At 44.3% G+C, this 19645-nt stretch overlaps 1 protein-coding gene across 1 annotated transcript in view; it reads left to right on the top strand.

The window, feature by feature from the left end:
• Positions 1–320: 320 nt before the first annotated feature.
• The window catches only part of LOC121622036 (kelch-like protein 29), a 192619-nt gene continuing 173294 nt past the window's right edge, over positions 321–19645 (top strand). The window contains exons 1-2 of the mRNA XM_041958822.1: positions 321–550; positions 11294–11362. The gene's annotated coding sequence lies outside the window, so the exon portion shown is untranslated. The remainder of the gene's footprint in view (positions 551–11293; positions 11363–19645) is intronic.

Genomic DNA, 19645 nt, shown 5'->3' with positions numbered 1-19645 from the left:
CAGGAATATGACAAAAATTCACGAAAAAAAATCTATAACTGCACGACTGTCTGGAACTCCCTCAGTGGCCCCCGCTGATCCCAGGATCCGCTTATGAAATCGACTTTACTGGCCGCACTGATGCTGTATAATCGTGCACAGCTCTGCCGGCGCATGCAATTGCGCACAGTGATGGGTGGGAGGCGCTGTAGGGCTTGTGTGAACAAAACAAAGTGAAAGGGGAGGAGCAGCATCGGGAGAAAAGTGGCCACACGGTGTGCCAGCCCGTCCAAGCAGTCGCTTACATCTCAGATCCGCCGCCGCGCAGGGAGCAGCACAGCAAGACGCGTCTGCCAAGTCCCGTCCTCTCCACTTGGTGACGTGAAGAGCGGCGCACAGACAGGCCACTTATCGAGCAGCGCACGGCCGCTACCGGTGCACAGTGTTGTTCCTTTGGCTGTAAAATGCAACAGCAGTCTTTGCGGGATAAAGACAGCATTCATACATAGGCAGCAGCCGTAGCGAAACAAGGACAAACGCCGGGGGACAGGAGCAGCGAGCGGCCGGGGAGGTAAGCGCTCCAGTCAGCGTAGGTGGACACAGTCGCCACGCTGACTCCATGTACGCTTCATGTTGACGTGCTTTGTGTGCGGCAGGAGTTCACACGGTACTCGGGCACTTGTCCTATCATGAATGAATGAGGAGAGGATCATCGGTTTCACTGCCACCCCTCTGCTGAGGACCATAGCCTACCAAATGGTGTGTGAGCGGCGCTCACGTTGTGCGCAAGCGCTCCTGCAAGAAAGAAAAAACTAACTTCACGTCTTGTGACAGAAACCGAAGGGGTTAGGAAAACAGTGAAGTGCTGGCTGGTGCAAAGGTCAGCAACATAGGACAAACAAATGGTGACTGAATTTTCTAAGAAAGCATACAAAACGCCTCTTAATTTGACTTAGATCAGTTAAATGTAGTATGAAAAATACTATAATTCATGTCATAATTAATGAGTAAACTATTGTGCAGAAAAAAGCAACTGATAAACTAATATGAACTAATGTTATGGTTGTATTTTTACACTACATCCATTCATTTGCACAATTTATATACAGATTGCATTAAAAACAATCATATTGCTTCCTGGTTGTGCACACTGCAGGCTGTTTTAAGTGTATTTATATAATCCTGTTATTCCCCAAAAGTATAAAACTCGTAGCCTGCATGGCAAGACTCATCCCCCAGACAACAAAGCATTACTCATCACGAGTCCCATGTGTTGTTACAGTGAAGTGCTGTACCCTTGGATGTGAAGTGGAGCACTGGTTGTAAGGGACACCTTGCCTTTCTGTGGCACAGAGTTACTGATGAATTCTGAGTCCGTCCATGTGAAAAAGCAGCCGCTCGTCCTCGGCAGGCGGCGTTTCATTTATTTTCTGGCAAGTGGGAAGGTGTTGATGAAAGAATGAGGTTGGTACTAATCATAGCATTATCACATTGAGTCTGCGGTCCAAATTTAGCCCGATTTTTATGATCAGCTCTCGTACCCATCAACACACTTGTCAATCCTCGCAGGTCTTGGCACTGATGCCTGTTTACGAGCGCCTGCATGAGCGTGTTGCTGTATATAAATAGATGTACAGCCACCTGGCTTGACTGTACGTGTGCCTCCTCCTAAATTGATGCACCCCGGTGTTGTTATTGTATTAACGGGGCGAGCATGTGGCGCAGGAGCAGGACACACTTCCCCACTGCTGACATTTGAAAACCTAGCAGGCTATCGTGAATCAAGGCGGGGATTAAGGGCTTTAGTCCTGGTAGTCCTCCCTGAACAGGCAGGGAGCTCTGCACTCGATGAGGTAAGACAATGCATTTGCCTCAGAGCTGGGGACATTTAGCAGGGGTCCTCTCGCCTCATCTGCAGCCTCTGACGGAGACTTGTCTCTGCATATTCAGAACCAGTCACTGTAGGTGAATGATCACGCAGCAGCATTAAACAGAGGTGTGTGTGTGTGTGTGTGTGTGTTAAGCTACAGTACACAGCCCTGTTGTCAGAGAAGCCCTCCCTCTGCAGAAGTATTGTGGTGTCTCCAGTTTGTCACCGGCTTCTTTGCCATAAACTCAATCAGGCATAATCCCTCTATATCAAACGTGATTTAGTTTGGCCAGGGGAACCGTTTTGGCCTGAGGAATTCATTTAGAAATTACCCAGAGGCATTTATCCTATTAGTAAAGGCCAAGCGAAAAACGATTCCTGTTGTTATGGTCAGCAAATTACAATGCTGGCGCTCAAGGCCGTTTATTTGTTTTTTTCGCTTTCATTTCACTAAGAAGGAGAGCTCTTGTGCAGGGTAAAGGGTTCATAATTTTATTGGTGTGTGCATCTGCTGCGCTGCATACAGGCAGTAAAGGTATTATGTGTATTCTCGTACTTGGATGAAGTTGTGATCCACTGCTTTTGCCTCTGGTGATGGACTGTAGTTTAAAGGAGTCTCAGAGAACAGAAGCGGTGCCAGGCTCCCCCGACAAACATGACCGCAGAAAGCCAGGTCTTTTGCGTTTTTCATCTAACAGCAGTCAGATAGATGTGATGGTGCCTCGGCTGCTGTAAGGCAGCGGCTCGGATTAGATGGAGCCATTTCCGCTGTCTCCTTTCAAGAATGTACGTATAACGCTTCTGTTTATCTGCACCCGCTCGCCCAAGCAAAAATAATGTGCGATTGTAGCTCGGCAATTACGCTGATTTTGTTGGAGCAGTGGGTGTTAGAAGGCCGGTCTGGACCAACCCGCCCCCAATCAAAACGGAAACCAGAGAGGGAGGCGTTGTGTGTGTTTTCATGCCTTTGTTAGACAATGAACTCCTTTTTCTCCCAAAAAAAGGTGTTTTTTTTTCTAATCGAAGATCCTCGAACAGATTTTTGCCAAATCGAAAAAAAACAAATGTATTCGATGTGTAGTTTACTTATAGTACAAATGCAAAGGTCAGCGTCAATTCAAAAGACTGAGAAAAGGTGCAGTGTTGATCTTATGCAGAAAAGCTCTTTCAGTCATCAGTCAAAGCTCACCTGGCTATAGGCCTCTTTTTTGGAGCTGGACAGACAATTATCATACAGACATAGTTAAAAAGAAGAGCTTCCACACACTCGGATATCACTTTATTTTAATTGAGTGTGAGATCCGAGTGTGTGGAGGCACTTCTTTGTATTTTTGGTTAGAAAATTTTCAGTGGATTGAGAAATAAAATTTGATATCTGTATGTCTGCCGTTGAAACGCGCATATGGGGAAAATATCAATATCCCCTTTTTCCAGATCATTAATCACTCAGGTTACACACACACGCGGCTCGCCTGCATCTTTCACTAAATTGGAGTAACTGAGCTGTCTTCAAATTATATGCATTTTTTTAGTCTGTGTGATTTTCAGGTGGCACTTCACCAAAGAAGTATTATTTGTGGTTTTAAACTGTAAGAGCCTCTTGAACCTGTAGTGCACGATGCTGTTGCGCTGCTCTTACCTCAAAGGTACGAAGAATATTTGCACCAGAGTTAAAACTGAAAGCAGCGGAGGGGCTGGAGCACCTGCAGCATGTTTCCTAATAGTTGGTGAAGTCATGGCCTGGGCGGCCATATTGTTTTATGCTACAAACGTGTGTTTTTGACCAAATATTACGCTATGTCAGGCTAGCCTGTTAGCTTAGCCTAGCTGTGAAGGACCAGTATGTTGTTTTCACACTTTCATGTTTTCGCAGGTTAACTAGTGAGCTTTAATGGTGCTTTTCTTCGGATTTTGTAACCTTTAGACAGAGCCGAACTAGCTGTTTCCCTGTTTACAGTCTTGGAGGCGGTAGTAGTAGCTGTAAATGTCAAACTATTTCATTTAATGCTAAAGGTGCTTGAGTTCCTGTGGCGTTCATGGCCCTTGCTACAGAGCCAAAATGATGTTTGCCAGTGTACGCTTGCTCTTGGGCTCAGAGTAAACAGGGGTCTCGGGTTTGGGTCTTTGTGCCCCTTAATTCGGCTTTAGCCTGATCGCAGCATATGCTTGCAGCTCCTCGCTTGTCCCCGCTTTTGCTCCACTTGAAACTGTAATTTCAAGTCTCCCAGCAAGCGTCGCGTTAATAAAAGCAGCCTATCTGAGATAAATTGCCACAGCCGCATAAGTGGTGCGTTCAGGTAGCTGAGTGCAGCATGTTTATCAAGGCGGTGGCATCTTGTTGCAAAAAATGTTTTTCCCTTTTCAAGTAGTCATGCTGAAGTGGCGAGAGCGGCAGTTAAATGACAGCGGGGCCAAACTCAGATGATCTCCACCAGTTTGAAACAACAGCCGCATCCGCCGCCCGCAGTCGCTTAATTGTTCTGACACCAAATCCACCGATGTTTGTTAGTGTATCAAAGGTAACAGGCTTGATAGCAAAAGAGCTGAGAGGATGTTTGATCTGTCTTGAGTTGGTTGGCTGTGTGCAGCTTTGATATCGAGATGATGAAGGAGTTTTCCGTGAAAGGAGGAGGGTGGGATATCATTTTCTTCTAAGACAGCAGATTGGGGCCAATTTTTTTTTATTTTTTTGCCATCAGGTGCCTTCAAGGTAACACCTGTAAATAATTTGTAACATTCTGAGTTTCCATTCAAACTGATTTCTTATTCTATTTCTGCTGCCAAGCTATTTGGTGAGCTATCGAGAAACATTTCTACTATCCAGACAAATGGGCGCTGTTTGCTTTCTGCAGTACGACTGAACCGTTATTCAGTTAACGGCTGGTGTGACATCTTTTTCCACGGACAATCAAGATGGATTTGTTCACGTTTCAAACATTTTAGGGTGAGTTTTTCTATCTTTCCTAGCAGTGCAGAATCAGCCGTCTGCTGTTCCCTCTGCAGCCTTTATGCTTTCTTTAATGGGTGTCAGTGGCAGTGATATCTTTGCTTGGATGTGCTGTCGAATATTTAGCATCAGAGGTTATTGCAAAGCGTAATATACTTGCTAATGTACACGGGGAAAAAAGGCCATGAGCAAACGGCGTGCTTCCCAAGCTCTTTAGAGATCAGTGAACTATGAAAGGCAGTCTCTTCAGCTGCCCTCTTGAACACAGTCGCTGAAGGGCTACTGATGCTGGTATCATATTTCTAAAAAGCCTGCAGTTTCCCTGTTCAGAGACCCAAATGGTCTCAAAATGCGCTAAGCTCTGAACCTCCTGCATCCATAGAGAGTTGAGTTGGTAGCTCCCTTTCAAATGTTCGTTTGGGCCAGTTAAGATGTTTTTAATTGTGGATTTCAATAACATTTAACTGGATTCTCTTTAATTTTAAGTTATTGCTTGTGTTTGTATTTAGCTTACAGCACATTTAGATAAAGAGTAGAGTTTTAGCAGATTTGTCCTCCATCATATTTTACTTTTGCAATCCATTTGTTTATTAGCCATTACCTAAAAATACAAGCAAAACCTGTCAGTGATAACAGCCTGTAAAGTGCATACTCTTTTGTGGATCCATCCATGTTGTCTAGCACTATGCTGTGCACATACGTGCCATATTTGTTGAGAGCTGTGCATTAGCCCTTGTGTTAGCATGGCCTTAATATTTTCTGTGTAGTCCATCAGCTATGCTCTCCAGGAAGCAGAGCCAAGCTACGCTGCCCGACAAAATGCTGAGACTCATTAGGCCCTGAGCAAGCAAGCTGACACCAGGAGCCAGAGCCAAGGGCCATACTTACCAGATAGGGACCCAATTCCAAATTTACCCTTAGTTTCAACCCAATGTCGTTTCATGCGGTGTTTGGAAATATTTGATTTTCTGCAAAAAAAAAAAAGAAAAAAGAAAAAAATAGCTCAGTTAGCCTCTGCAAGTAGAAAAAAAATAACCATTACCATAATTTTAATACCCACACAAATGGCTTAAATTCACTTGACATGTTTGGGGACAGGAGGGTGAGGATTTGGTTCATACTCTGTCCTGTGAGGCTTCATCTCGGGGACCCTGCGGTTTGCGAGCCCGCTGTGCAGTGAGTGGCTCCGTGGGGGGCAGGTTAAGCCTGTTAGCCCCATATGACGCAGCAGGTTTGCTCCATGGATGGAGGAGCGATGGGAAGGGAGGTGGACATGGAAAATCTTTTCTGTCTTGTAGCTCATCACCGGTGCCACAACTACCGCGCACTGTTTGTGCAGGCTCCCATTAAGGCTGGCTACAGGACTATTTCTGCTGTGCGGCTATCTGACAGCCACAGCTCCCCTGGCATCTCTTTTATGAACCTTAGTCATTTTAATAAGGTGTATTATACTACCTTATCTCTGCCTTGGAATAAACATCATCTATAATAAAATATCGAATCAATTTGAGGTATGTCTGGGCTGTTAAAAATGCAGAATGTACCACACATTGTTTGAGGATGCACTGGCTCTTAGAAGGACATGGACGTATTATGTAATAATTTATTTGAAATTGAATAATTGAATCTGCCTTGAGGAAAAAAGCGCAGCTTAAAAAGAGGTCTGCTGGAGCAGGTTTTGAGGTGCAGTGTCAGACTCAAACCAGCTCTGTCTGCTCGAGGCAAACCAGACTTCAAATTACTTCAAGAGGAAAACAAATTTCACCGGTCACTGAAGTCACTTGAACTCATTTCCCCCTCGCCTTTCTTCTCAGAACCCTGGGAAATTACAATAAAACTATTTGAGCCTTGCTGCTGTCATTTGAGCGCTGCCACTACGTAACAATGGTATATAGTTAATGTGCGGCAGTGATCGCGCTGTGGAGTGTTTTCGCCTTGATTTTCTCATTTGTCTTTGCATCCACGAGAAAACCAAGCATATTAAATGTTTAGAAAATCTTTGTTATCAAGCAGGCAATCCAAGAAATCTTCAGAAATCATTCTACGACCATTATGCGTTATGAAGAAGAACCAGAACTGACAGGTTCTTGTTTGCCCGCATCTAGTGATATCACGGCTTCTTAATCCTCTGCTATTCCTTTTGTTTTGAGGGGTCTTCTCATTCCGCAACTGTAAAACTCAAAGTCATTTGTCTCTGGTACGGAATGAATATGTAAATAGTTCACCGTTAATAGAGGTATACATAACGGCGGCTCACAGCCACGTCTGATTTGCATACTCCAACAGTGCAAGTTGAAAGGTGGCTTTTGAGTTAAGAGGCTACATAAATCATATGTTCGCTCGCGGTGTGATGCGCATCTGTAATAGCGTCCTATTTACAACCTGTTTGCCTTAGCCTGCATGTATTCTTCCAAGGACTAGGCCAGCTTATAAAGTACTGGCCCCCATCCCAACCACCTAATGCTGTGATGCATGTACTGCCGCGTTGATTAATTCATGTTGGCAGTAGAGATACCTGCAGCACAATGACCAGGGTCATTAATTGTATTTAGTAATTACTGCACGGCATCTGGCATCAACTAATAATGAAAACAGGCCGTTTTGATTTGCAGAGTGTTTGCTAAAATGCGCTCTTGCTGTCTGCGAGGGGGGTCCAGCTGTTGCCGTTGATAGACAGTGTGAATGATGAAAAATTGTAAGTTGTCACAGTTGCTTAAAATGGGTGTCAGTGGGTCACCTAAATATGGAAATAGGGCCATTGGTGACTAGTGTATAGGATTAAAAAAACTAATAAAACAGGAGGACGTCGCTCATGCTGCTGCCTCCGCTACAATGAAAAGCCCTGGTTACTTAACCTCTCCTTACATCATTACAGTTCATTGGAGTGGACTTGAAAGTCAGGCGATTGGCGCTCATATCTGCAGCCAAGGAAATGAGCAGTGAAAATCAGAGAGGAGTAAACTCCTGCTTGGACACACATGAAGGGCAACGCTCCCGCTCGGTCTCTGTGCAGCTCGTATATTTTATGTGTTGCAGTTTGGCTGTTTCTTGTACTCAAAGACACACAGACATTTGGGCCGCGATAAAACTGACCGTAATGTTAATAAGACGGCGGCTGAAGGTGGCATTGTAAAGATAGCTTTTGTCAGTGCTCGGCGCCTGTGGGCCTCGGTGTAATTTTATAGCTTTCCCGAGTAGACATTTCTATTTCTCAGCATTTGCAAGATAGGCCTATCCATTCCCCCTCTCCGGACATGAATTCATTACCGCTTGGAAAAGAAGCCTTTTGATTTTATGAGAGAAATCTTTAAACCGTAGTTATGTGGTGGTCATTTGACAGCCTGGCTGACACGGAGCTGCTCAGAGTTTTAGGAGGAGGCCCTTGCTTTGTTTTCCTGCTCCTGACCGCATATTTCGAGACTTCGGCCTGAAATGAATAGAAAATGGCTCCGACAGCCTTCTCGAATGGAGGCAAAGTGACGGCAGCCAAGTTTGATTATTAATGGCGGGTCTCTATCTCTCAGGCCCTAATTGGTCTCTGCTGATTGCTGAGCTTTCTGATTAAGATATGCCATTAAAATTGATGTATCATGCTTCCAAGTGCTTTTCACAGTTAGATAGCTCCTTCAATCAATTGATAATTACATAGGTGATTTATTGCTGGGGTTCATTTTGACAAGTTTACAATAATTGGCATGGTGAACTTTTTTTCCTGTAGGTCCTGGGAATATGAGAAAGCAGCTTCTGGTGCAAATCCATTGAAATAATTTCTTTAAAAAGGTGTTAAAGCCCCAAAATCATGTCATCGTTCTACATTTATCCAGATCCTGAAAGAAGATTGATTAATTTAAGATGTTTCCTATCACTTATTGTGAAGTATTTATCTGTGACTTAGAAGTTACTGTGGCAGCTTCTCGTTTTGAATTTCACTCAGTGGTGACTTTTCAGAGACAAACTGCGTGTTTGTCATTACTGATATTCTGGTAGTTAATTAGAGGAAGAGGAGACAACGTAAATCTATAGGGAGAAGTCAATGAGGTAGTTAATGATTTTGCTTTGTGTGGAGTTAATGGAAACATCTCTAATTTCATGGCAAAGTAAACATTTTTCCTTCGGGGCTTCAACTCATTTCCTAGTAGAGAGGGGAAAAAAAAACCAGAACAGAGAAATTTCAGGTTTCGTTTACACACCAGAGCACCAAACAGTGTTCAGTATAATAACTCTGAATTTGTGTTACATTCAGCCCATGCTCTGCTGTGTATTCATGTAGTGTACTGTGTCATTAGAAGTTCTCAGTGTTTTTGTAGTTTAAATGATCATACTTCGTCATATGATGAAAGAGAGGTGGCAGCAGTACATAATGTATTTAGGGGTAATATTCATCACGAGTTGTTGAAATATTTCTAATATATGCGCAGTTGTACGCTGACTTTTAATGAAATTTCACTTGGTATGATTTTGGCAGCGTTACATAAACAGCCATATGTCAGAACTTTTTTTTTAGACTCACTCTTCGTGCACCAGCAGACGCCTTTTAGCTCCATAAACTGATGGCGGAAAGAATTGGTTTTATATCAGCGAGCCACTGTCTTTTATCATCCTCTCGAGGAATATTTGGCAAGGTAGCCGTTTCCATTCTTGCACAATCATCACAATGGAAATCAGACTTTTTCCTCTCTTTTTTTGTTTTTTTTTTTTGCATAAAGACGCATCCTGTCGTCCGCCGTTTTTCATCTTTAGAAAGAAAAATGCAGTCGAAATCGTGCTCTACAGACTGTTAAGTCAGATGTGATGTAGTGTGTGTGACTTGCAGGTAGAGTCAGCAAACTATGATGAATGAGCATTCAATAACACTTCAGTTTTTGGGAAGGTTTTCCTGTCTGCTTCACCTCAGACTTACTGTCCTGCTCTGCAGCCCATCCTGACAACTATCAGCGTATTACTTTGAAGAAGAGCAGGCACTTTTCACTCTTTTTTTTTATATATATTTTTTTGGCAGCGCGCCTTAAGGAGAGAAGAGCAAAGAGATGTAGCCGCACGTCATGAAAACTTGCAAACACAAATGGTCAGTGCCTTGCTCAAAGACATTAAGTTTTCATGTAGTTATGAATGCGCACGCATAAAAGGAAGAAAAACTCCTCGCCTGGATTCTCTGACTGCTGCATTTCATCAGATTGTAACAACGGTCCCAGGAGTTATTTTTGTTCGGATGAAGTGGATCTAATTTACCTTTTTTTGTTCTCCCTCAAGCTGCGGCATCTACTCCTGCTTCTGCGTAAGTTGCCTACGCTTCCCAGAATGACGTTCAAGAGCCCCCAGAAAATGAACGTGGATGTGCTGGAGAAGTTGAGCTGTGGTGTTTAAGTGCAGGTAGAGAGAAACAGCAGAGATCCTTGTGAAGGCAGAGCCAGAGGGAAAGATAGGATTCAGGTTCAGCATGGCTGCGTTGCACCGAGGCTGCTCTTGAGGAGAAAGCTGTGTCTCTGCTGGGTCTACGCTGGATTTCTGTTTGTGTCAGTGTTAAGCATAGAAAGACAAGCACCGTGCTCATTGATTGTGAGGGGATTCTATGAAAACTTGATGTGAGCATTGATTCTGAGGTCATTAGCTGCAGGGGAAATGGCATCAACACTGTGGCCGCGTTGCATTCGCAAAGAGAAAGCGACGTCACCTGAAACATCAAGCAGACTCAAGATTTGTTTCAGACTAAAGATTCAGTCCTTTGTTTGCCACATTGATCTTTATTTCTTTCATCCACTGTGATCAAGTCAGAATTCAGACTAATACAGGATGTCTGCCAGGATTCTTTTTCACTTGTTTTCAACAGTAAAATGGCCTTTTTACGCTGACGCCAAACAGAAGCAGAGACTCCTTCATACACAGACAGACACACACACACACACAGAGCGCGATGTGGTGACTTCCAAAGGCTGCCACCGCAGAGGAGTCAGATGATCGCTGTTTTTACGAACACCAGTGCTGTTGTTACGTTCCACAATGAGGGCCTTTGAAGTGTCATCTCCCATGCGAACCCTCTCCTACGTCGTCATCTTGAAAGGAGCCGAGCCTTCAGTTTTGCATATAATTGTAGTAATTTTTTAGTTTCTCTCAGACGTTCGTTCGCTCCCCTTCCCTGAGAGCCTTCCCAGCTGCAACCATATGCCTTCAGTCTGACCTTTTCCACTGCCAATTATCTAGCGTTGACCTCTAATGTTCTCCCAGGACAGCCGGAGACTAACGTACGTCTCCGTGGAGTCATTTATCTCCTCTCCAGACCAAAGATTACACTAATAAATCTCTTGATGCAGATTGTTCCATACTTGAATGAGTGGGGAGTTTTTTTTTCACTCTTTTGAGTGGCGGGATGCTGATTTTTCGTCATTAACAGATGGCTAGCGTGAGGATATCAGGGCCAGATTTGTGGACTTTTTTTTTTTTCTGTTTCATTTTCAGTTTTGAAGCCGCACCGTATTCACCAACTGTTTTTGTTTCTGCAGGTGTCGACGGCGATACTCAAAAGATCTCATTTGTCTGTGATGAGCATCCCCATCCACCAGAGACCAAAGGTACGGTAAGATATGAAAAGCTCATTATCTTATGTCCCAATAAACATTTTATTATGCCACAGACAAGCCACACAGCGTGAGACAAAAGCACAATAAAATATGAGTCAGTCATATTCTGCCTCATCATTTCATTGTACACTCCGGTTTTCCCATAGGTGCCATTTTGGACGATTGTCATTTTAGTAATTGTACTAACGTTATTATTAAAATTCTAAATAATTTGATCATTTTTCCATTCTTAATGTGCAGCACTTGATCCTTTGTTAGCACTTGCTGTGCGTATGTGTACACGTTCTGTGCTGTTTGGCCTGGTTTATTGGGGGGGCTGATCGGCGGGAATTATTTGATATATGGCGTCGTTAATTCTGCCTGACTTCCCCGCCGTGTGCAGAAAATGAGCTGTGTCTGTCTTTGTTTCCCCTCCCGCAAAGATCTCGCCGTTCTGTCGGCGAGCAAGACCGAGTCGGTCTCCAAGCAATTACGGCGTTAGAGCGTGATCTCGGGTCATTGAGAGATAGGATTACTCCTGGACCGCAGGACCCCAGGAATGTACAGACCCCTCTGGTGGTCTGCTCACCGCTGATGAAATAGAATTGAATTAATGGGGTTGCCCACTGTGAGGACTGATTAGAACGACATACTGCCTTTGATCCCTGAGCGAGGTGACCAGGCGCGGGCGCCACAGGCACATGGGGGGGGTTGGGCTTTGTGTATTAGTATGTGTGTGTGCGCCCGTCCCGGGTCAGTGCATCACTGATGAACAGGACTCATTATGTGCGCTCTTTGCAAGGGTTCAACCCTCACTGGGGGGCTTCAGGTGTAAAATCATTGGCTGTTTGGTTTGTGTGCTGTGGAAGGCTGCTCATACTGTGGCCTGTGTGGCGTAAGGCCTTGTCCACACATGCACAGATTATTTCCTGATTAGATATTTTCCCCCCTTGTTTATATAAAAATTTTGTCCACATGACCTTGATTTTACCAAATATCTCTGCACACACACGAGAACGCAAAAATGATTCCAGGCGCTCAAACAAGCGTGGCGGGCCAGGCAAGGCGGCAGTAAAGTCTATGTCATATGACCATGTTCTATTCTGAGCTCATGCTTTTTAAATAAAGTGACCCAAAGCTGTAGAAACCCGCTAGGTTTAGTTGTACACTTAAACTTGTAATTAGACCAAGCAGTGCTAAAACAACGTAAACAAACCGGTGGTCCACCATCGTTGTTGTTTCAGCCGCAGGCTCATTACACGCAACAATAATAGGCAGGCGCGAGTTGAGGTGATGACATCAGTGTTTCCTGAATGTTTAGTTTTAAATGTCAGTTTTGAAAAAAACTGAAAAAAAAAACACTTCAAAAAGTTCTCAGTGTTAGCGACCAAAAACACTGCCTGTGAACCAGAGGCCCAAACGCAGTGGAAAGTGCTCATTTTGCAGAGGTCAGTGTAAGCGTGGACAAGGCCCGAAGCTGCGGAGGTCCCGGGCTGTGTTCTTCCTTCACAGCTGCGCAGATGAACTGCAGTGCTGCACGCATTTTTCAAGTCTCGCCTGCGATCACACCTGCAGCTTGTGTAGCCTGAACCCTGGTAGTCGCATTTCGTGTGACGCTGCATGCTGTAGCACATCGCGTGTTGAAGTGAAATAACTCAACTCATGAAGCAAGACTTGTTTGTTTACCACTGGTATTTAAAACTTTACTGCCTCAAGTGCAACTTCTTGTGGCAAGTATACGAGTTTATGAGAAGCACGTGATCGTAAGGCTCAGCCTGCGTGCACCAGGGTGTCTCTACCTCACATTAACGGCCTTAATCCCTTTTACCTTCTAATGTGGTTCGACGACACTTGCATATGCACTAATTCTTTGATCATACCCTGGCCTGTAGCCCCCAAGTTTTGAGTATCCACACACTAATCTAATTTCAAGTTATTGTTTTGTCTTTGACAATGTTGCTCTGTGTCATAATAAATCCGTTATGCAGAGTTTCAGCGGATAAAGCAAAGTGTCTACAGCATGTAATGTCTCAGATTTAGCATTTCTTTGCACTTTCAGTGAACATCACAAGAAAGGTGTTTAAAGTTTTAAGGTACCCTGCATTTAATCCGTCTACCTACTAATCTAAAACGTCCATAGGAATATCTTATGGCCCGTACTTACCCGCTGGCTGTAAGGTGTCACCATCCGTTTCCGAGTACCCATAAAGCTCAGAGTGGTTTGGGTTTTTTCCATTAGTTGGTATGACTGTTCTTACTCCAAACAAACTGCAGCACATTTAGCTCGGAATAGGACACAGACTTGCATTTCCAGGCCGCCCTGGTGTGGTTATTTGTTGCAGAGCCAATTTTGAACGCTGTTGTTCTCATTTTAACTGAAAAGAGTGTGTGATCCAGAGTTTGTTAAAACCACTCCAGACATTCTTGGTGTGAATGCGGCCTAAATCATCACAGCAGAGTGTGAGAACAAAGAATCATCATCTTTTTAGTGGAGAGAAATGACAAAATCCGAGAGATCAAACATGCCCCGCTGCCTGCCAAGCCTGCCTCCTGAATTGAAGCCGGAGCACGACACAATACGTTTTTCTTTATTTTTTTTATTTTCATTTTTTACCACATACCTTGGGAAGTAATGGTCATCATCACCCTTGTTTGCCCAGCGGTGTGCTGTTTACGTTGGGCCCCCAGACGGTAAGCCGGAGCTGTCTGCCGGAATCACTCTCAAGGCCACCTCGTGTAATGATAGATGACAAGCTTCTGCAAGGAGAAAAACACGACTCCTGGTAGTCAGAGAAAGGTGCCATCAGCTGGCAGCCTACCTGCTGCATTAGTTGGGGAAGAAAGTTCGGGGGGGTAGCGGTGAATAAAATTCTCAAGGGGACCCTGCAGCACCTAATGAGAAAGAAAGCTACATCTCTCCTGTTAAAAAGTGCAGTAAATGCTAATGAGATGCGGGCAGTGCCTCCTCCTAATAAAACCAAGTGGTCAACTTTTTGTAGCTGAACAAGAAGTTCCAGTTTTGTGCTAGTCTGCAGAGCTAACTCTGACTCTGGACTGAGCATTCAATATTTATCACTTAATTATGAACTTTTTATGCATTATGCAGATCTCCTTTTTTCTATCTATAGTCACAATGTGAAGCACCTGTTTGGGAGTGCTCTCTGGAACACTGGCTGCAGGCCTGCCTGACAACCAAAGCTAGCGGTGTCCCTTAGCTTTAGATAGCTGTAACTGAGGGAAGTGTGGGAACATGAGTATTCACAGCAGATTTTGTGCAAACCTGGCCACTCATGTGGTGATTCCATTCTCTCATGAAGACCTCTGGAAGACGCTCCTAAGTGGAATTCGTTCTGATCTCAAATCTGGCCATCAGGCACTGCACCGGAGCTGCAGGTAATGATTGTTTTCATTATCAGTTAAACTGCTGATGATTTCCTCAATTAATCGCTTGCTTGATTCGTGTAAAAATAGTGGGAAAGTATCGTTTCCAGTTTCCAAGAATCTAAGGTGTGAGCTCTGCAAATGCTGTTCTATCTGGCAAACAGTGCAACATCCAAAGTGCTAAACCGAGACAAGCAGCAAACGCTCTCATTTGAAAAGCTGCAACCAGGGAATGTGTGTGCTTAAGAAAATACTTTAGTGATTGATTGATCAGCAAAATAGCTGCAGATTAATTCTAATTGACTAAACATTTGCAGCTCTACACTACATCATGAACCACAGTTCTGGCCAAGAGCTTATTCTGGACATTATTGGACAATACGAGTGTCACTGAAGCCATTAAAAATCATCCTGTTTGAAATGCGAACATTCATACAAAATCTCCTGGCAGTCTGTGTCTGTGGGCCGACCGACTGCCTCACAATTAGCTGACAGACAGGGAAGCGTTCTTCATTCAAATATTTCAAGCATTCATTTACCGTGCCATCGTAGGTGGTCAGTTTAGTGTTATTAGCATTGGATTTTGCTCACTTGCTGCATTCTATCTCTATTATAATCCATTAACCACAGTGCCTATAGCCATAATTGCAGTGTTCAGTGACATTAATATTTAATAACATGGAATTAATAAATTTGTTTAATATATTTGTTTTGCAGTTTCTGAGTGCATCATCCGTTTTGAAGAAAGACAATAATACGTAATTACAGATTGTGCTGATGCACACATGCGCCTCTACCTAATGGACAGTCCCGCTGTGAGGGCGTTAAGACTTTAAAATGCTCTCTCCCACTGTTAGCCGCTGCTCGTGGCCTGGCATGTGTCATCTCCCGCTGCCGCATTTATTTTAACATAGATGTAGCACAAGTAGCCTTATGTAATGTAAATGCTCTTTTTAAAAAACCCTGCCTCCGCCTACCACCATTATTAAGACAAGAGGGAGTCTTCGCCTGCTGACAAAGGAGAAAAAAAAGCCTTGAGAAGGGCATTTATCTGGACGCGGCGCTTGAAGTGTTTCGCTGTAGAGACAGAAAATGACGGGGGCAGTTCTGAGCAAAGGCATGTTCTAAGGAGAAAAGTGATGTCACTAATGATGTGACCTCTGACCCGGCCATCATGAGGTGCATGTGTGATATCGCCTTTTACCGCTGTGAGCAATCAGGTGTGCAGGAAGGAGAGAGATGAGAAGGCGGGGAGCAAGGTCATGCTTTTCACAAGCCCTCCATCGCCGCCATTCATGCGCCGACCTGCGGCCCCTCGCAGCGCGCATCCGCTCTATTAACGACAAAAATGGCTTCCTCCTTTCTTTCCTTTTTTTCCCCCCTCAGACGCACGGGGATCCCATTCACACGCTGTTACCAGACCATAACAGAGGCGGAACACAAACACACATGCATAAACACAGACCGCCGCTTGCGCTGTCACACATACCCGGCCTTACTCTTGTCACATAAACAGCGAGGCATTGTCTCCTGCACGCCCCTGGAGTGATTAAGACGTAAAGCACCGCGGGGGGTCAGCCCGTGGTCAAAGGTTGCATAGAATTCTAAGAGGCTGGTGCGCACAAACACACACACACATGCACCCAGCAGGGGTTTTAGCATGGCATCTTATCCAGGCCATTGAGGCTAATATCTGTGAATGGGGCATGCTGGCACTTTTAGAAGTGCTATCGGTGTTGTCTCTTTGCCTTAAAGTGCCCTCAGGGACTGCACAGCATCATAAGGGAGAGGAAAAGTGAGCAACTGCTTAGTCTTTAGTGAGCTCGCTAAGGAGCGGGGAAGTGGAATAAGGACAACAAAACTTCTCTGCTTTGCAGTCAAAAAGGTACAACGCTACCTGCTTTGGCTCCGCAAGATCACCATCATATGAAGCTCCTTGAGGCTTAATACAGTAAATAACACTCACTTTACTTGAATCATATGCTCATGCTAATAAATAACCAGTTTCATAAGCTCTTTCGTGCCGTATTTCAGTTAGCACATTGTCAACTGAATGGGCTTCTTAAGGCTCATTTCATTCATTACAGCTTCATTGTAAGCTTTACACCATGAAAAAACCCAGTTTGAACTACTTTCTGAATGTACCCTGGCCTTTCACTGAAAAGTGCTTGTTTTGTTTCATTTTGTTTAACCTTTTTTTTTAACCAGAAAACCTCACTGAAATAGAAAACCTCTCCCCCTCTCTCAATAGCGTCAGTCCAGGATGGGCAGCGGTGACATTGAGCTGAAGACGAACAACATATGACAAAACAATCCAAAATAAAAAAACATCAGGCATCTCATATTCTTTTAATGCTGCAGTTTATCGACAGACCCGCGAGCTGAAGAAATAACAGGCTCTACAGAAGCGCACCTGCAATGAAAAATCATTAAATTCTACAGTCAGACGTTCAAAACACAAGCTTTACCGTGCTGTATTCGTTCATTGAAATGCCTTTTTAGAATATCTCCTTTTGTTCTGTTTTAAACTGCAATTTAAAACAGAACAATGGATGGATGTAAGTCAAACACGGTGACGCGAAGAAGAGATGAAAAGTGTTCAGCATCACCAGCTGTTTGTCCATCCATCTATTCATCCACTCAATCCTGTGGGCCAAACCCTCATTTCCCCTTTGGTGAGGATGTCCCGCAGCACGACGCCATCAAGCGGAGGGCTCTGCCGTTTCAGGCACACCTGAGCGTCCCCTTTCCTCCACGCCAGTGATGTCCATATTGATTTTTCCGCTGCGTATCTGCGCGCTGTCTGTGGAGAGGCGTTTCGGCATGAACCATATATCAGAACGTTGTGTGTGTGTCGCTCGTTGCCATGCTATTGTAAGATCGCTATCATAGCAGATAAGGTATATTGTTTCACTTAATGTCTCGAGCGGCACTCAGCTTAAGCTTGGATATAAAACAGTGTGTGCTTGAGGAACAGAGTTATAGGTAATTTCATCTCTGCAGAACATTATATTGTATTATATGACAGTTTTTCCCTACTCACACTCTACAGAAGCTGCTGTAAAAAAAAAAGGCAGCAAGCTTTTTGCTCTTGGTCTTTTGTTGTTTTTATATCCGACCAATAACGTGTTTTATTTCACTCGAACCTCCGCAATGGTGCCGACGCGATGCGCATATAAAACAGAGCCCACGCGCCGTACTGTGCAATGCACGAGCTCCAGATAAAAACCATAACTTATTGCTGTTCCTTCCTCTTTGTGGCTCGCTGAACTTGACGGGACGTTTCAAATTTTTCCGCTGACTCAAGCTGTTTGGTGGGCAAATAATGTGATTTCCCCTCCCTCTGCCCTCTGGCTCCAGCTGTTCCCGTCCAGCTTCAGTGTAAGAACGCGCTGACATTGTGAACAGCCGTGGTCCGGCCGCTCCGGCCCCTGTCAGATTTACAAAGATACATTTGAAAGGAAGCAATTTCCATGCCTGGTATGAAAACTCCTTTTTAACCTTAATTACATCGCCGCTCTGTAAGGACCAAATGTTCTCCGCTGAAATTAATTTCCCAACAGGGACTCTTATCAAAGAATTCAGATGTACCTTCTTATCATCTGTGGTCAATGGGTCCGCGTGAAAATTTACTCTGAATTAATAGCAAGTATCAGCTGCCAAATTTTTATTTGGATATCTCCCTAATGTTGACATAAGCCTTAATGGCCATCTGTAGAGTGCAACTCATTATGGCACATATCTCCATCCCTACATATGTGCGGGACGTCTCATATGTTTTATGACATTTTCCACTGCTGTTCGCAAGCGTGACTGAGGTGCCAAGGTTAGCGTGCACGCTCGTTCTGCTCGAGGCGGAAAAAAAAAAACCAGTATTTCCCACTGAAACAGGGCCGCTGCTGTCATTTATCTGAATGGTTATTGCTGAGGTCTTTCAGCAGAGACGTGAGAGCTAATTCAGACGTTAAGTAGTTGAGTGATCACTGGCATGCTATAGGTCATTTGCAATCACACCTTATGCCAGGCTCTTGAAAATAGAGGTTTATTCTTAAGCTTCTATCTGTCCCTAATGATATAGGCAGGAGGGTTTAGCAGTAATTGCGCCTCTTGATCCACAGGTTGTGCATTTGGTGCACATGTAAGGCTATTAAAAGGCTCCTTGTGCCGTTTTATGGGTTGGACACATATGCAGTGCAGATGTCAAAGCAATTCTATAGGGGCTCCAGAGAGGTTACCCCATCCTTGTCAACGAGCATTCCTGCACCATATGTGTTTTTTCCTCAACTCTGCCCCCAAAGCTTCCTCCAAATGCCTCGCAAATGCCGTGTCGCCCGGGCAACACGAATCAGCTCTCAGTTTTGCTTACTAAAATAATCAAAATTCACAGCAGCGTCGCCGCTCGCACAGTTCAACAGTCTTTCCCTCCAAGTTGTAAACTGAAAAATGAAAAGTGCTGCTTGTAAAATCGATTTTTGAGATTGAAGCAGAAATTTGTGTCGATTAAAAAACAAACGAAAAAAAAAACGCTCTAGCACAGAGAGCCTCGGCAGTGTGCAGCGAGCGCCTGGCTGGGCACGCCGTCTGAAGTGTACTTGAGGTATCAGTCGAGCAGGTGTTCTTGGCTTTGGAGAGCGGTTGAAGAAGAAGCCCTCTTCCATACGAACGACCTTCTGTGGCTAGACGAGCTGATGAAAGAAAAACAAGCACCGGTGAGCAGCGTATAACGAGACTGCGCCTCTCTGTGCCGTTGTCTCACAGGTGTCTCTGCAGAGACGCCACCTACGGATATTATTTAATGTATTGATTTGAGACTGCAGACGACTCGCTGTAGAATTTAAAAGCATCCAGTTTGCATTCACTGGAGTCTGTCGCAGGCTTTTTTTTCCTCTGCCATTTATCTCATCATGTCACTTA

This window comes from Chelmon rostratus, chromosome 18 (genome assembly GCF_017976325.1).
Source record: "Chelmon rostratus isolate fCheRos1 chromosome 18, fCheRos1.pri, whole genome shotgun sequence".
NCBI classification, from domain to species: Eukaryota; Metazoa; Chordata; class Actinopteri; order Chaetodontiformes; family Chaetodontidae; genus Chelmon; species Chelmon rostratus.
This window is presented reverse-complemented; position numbering and strand designations above follow the sequence as displayed.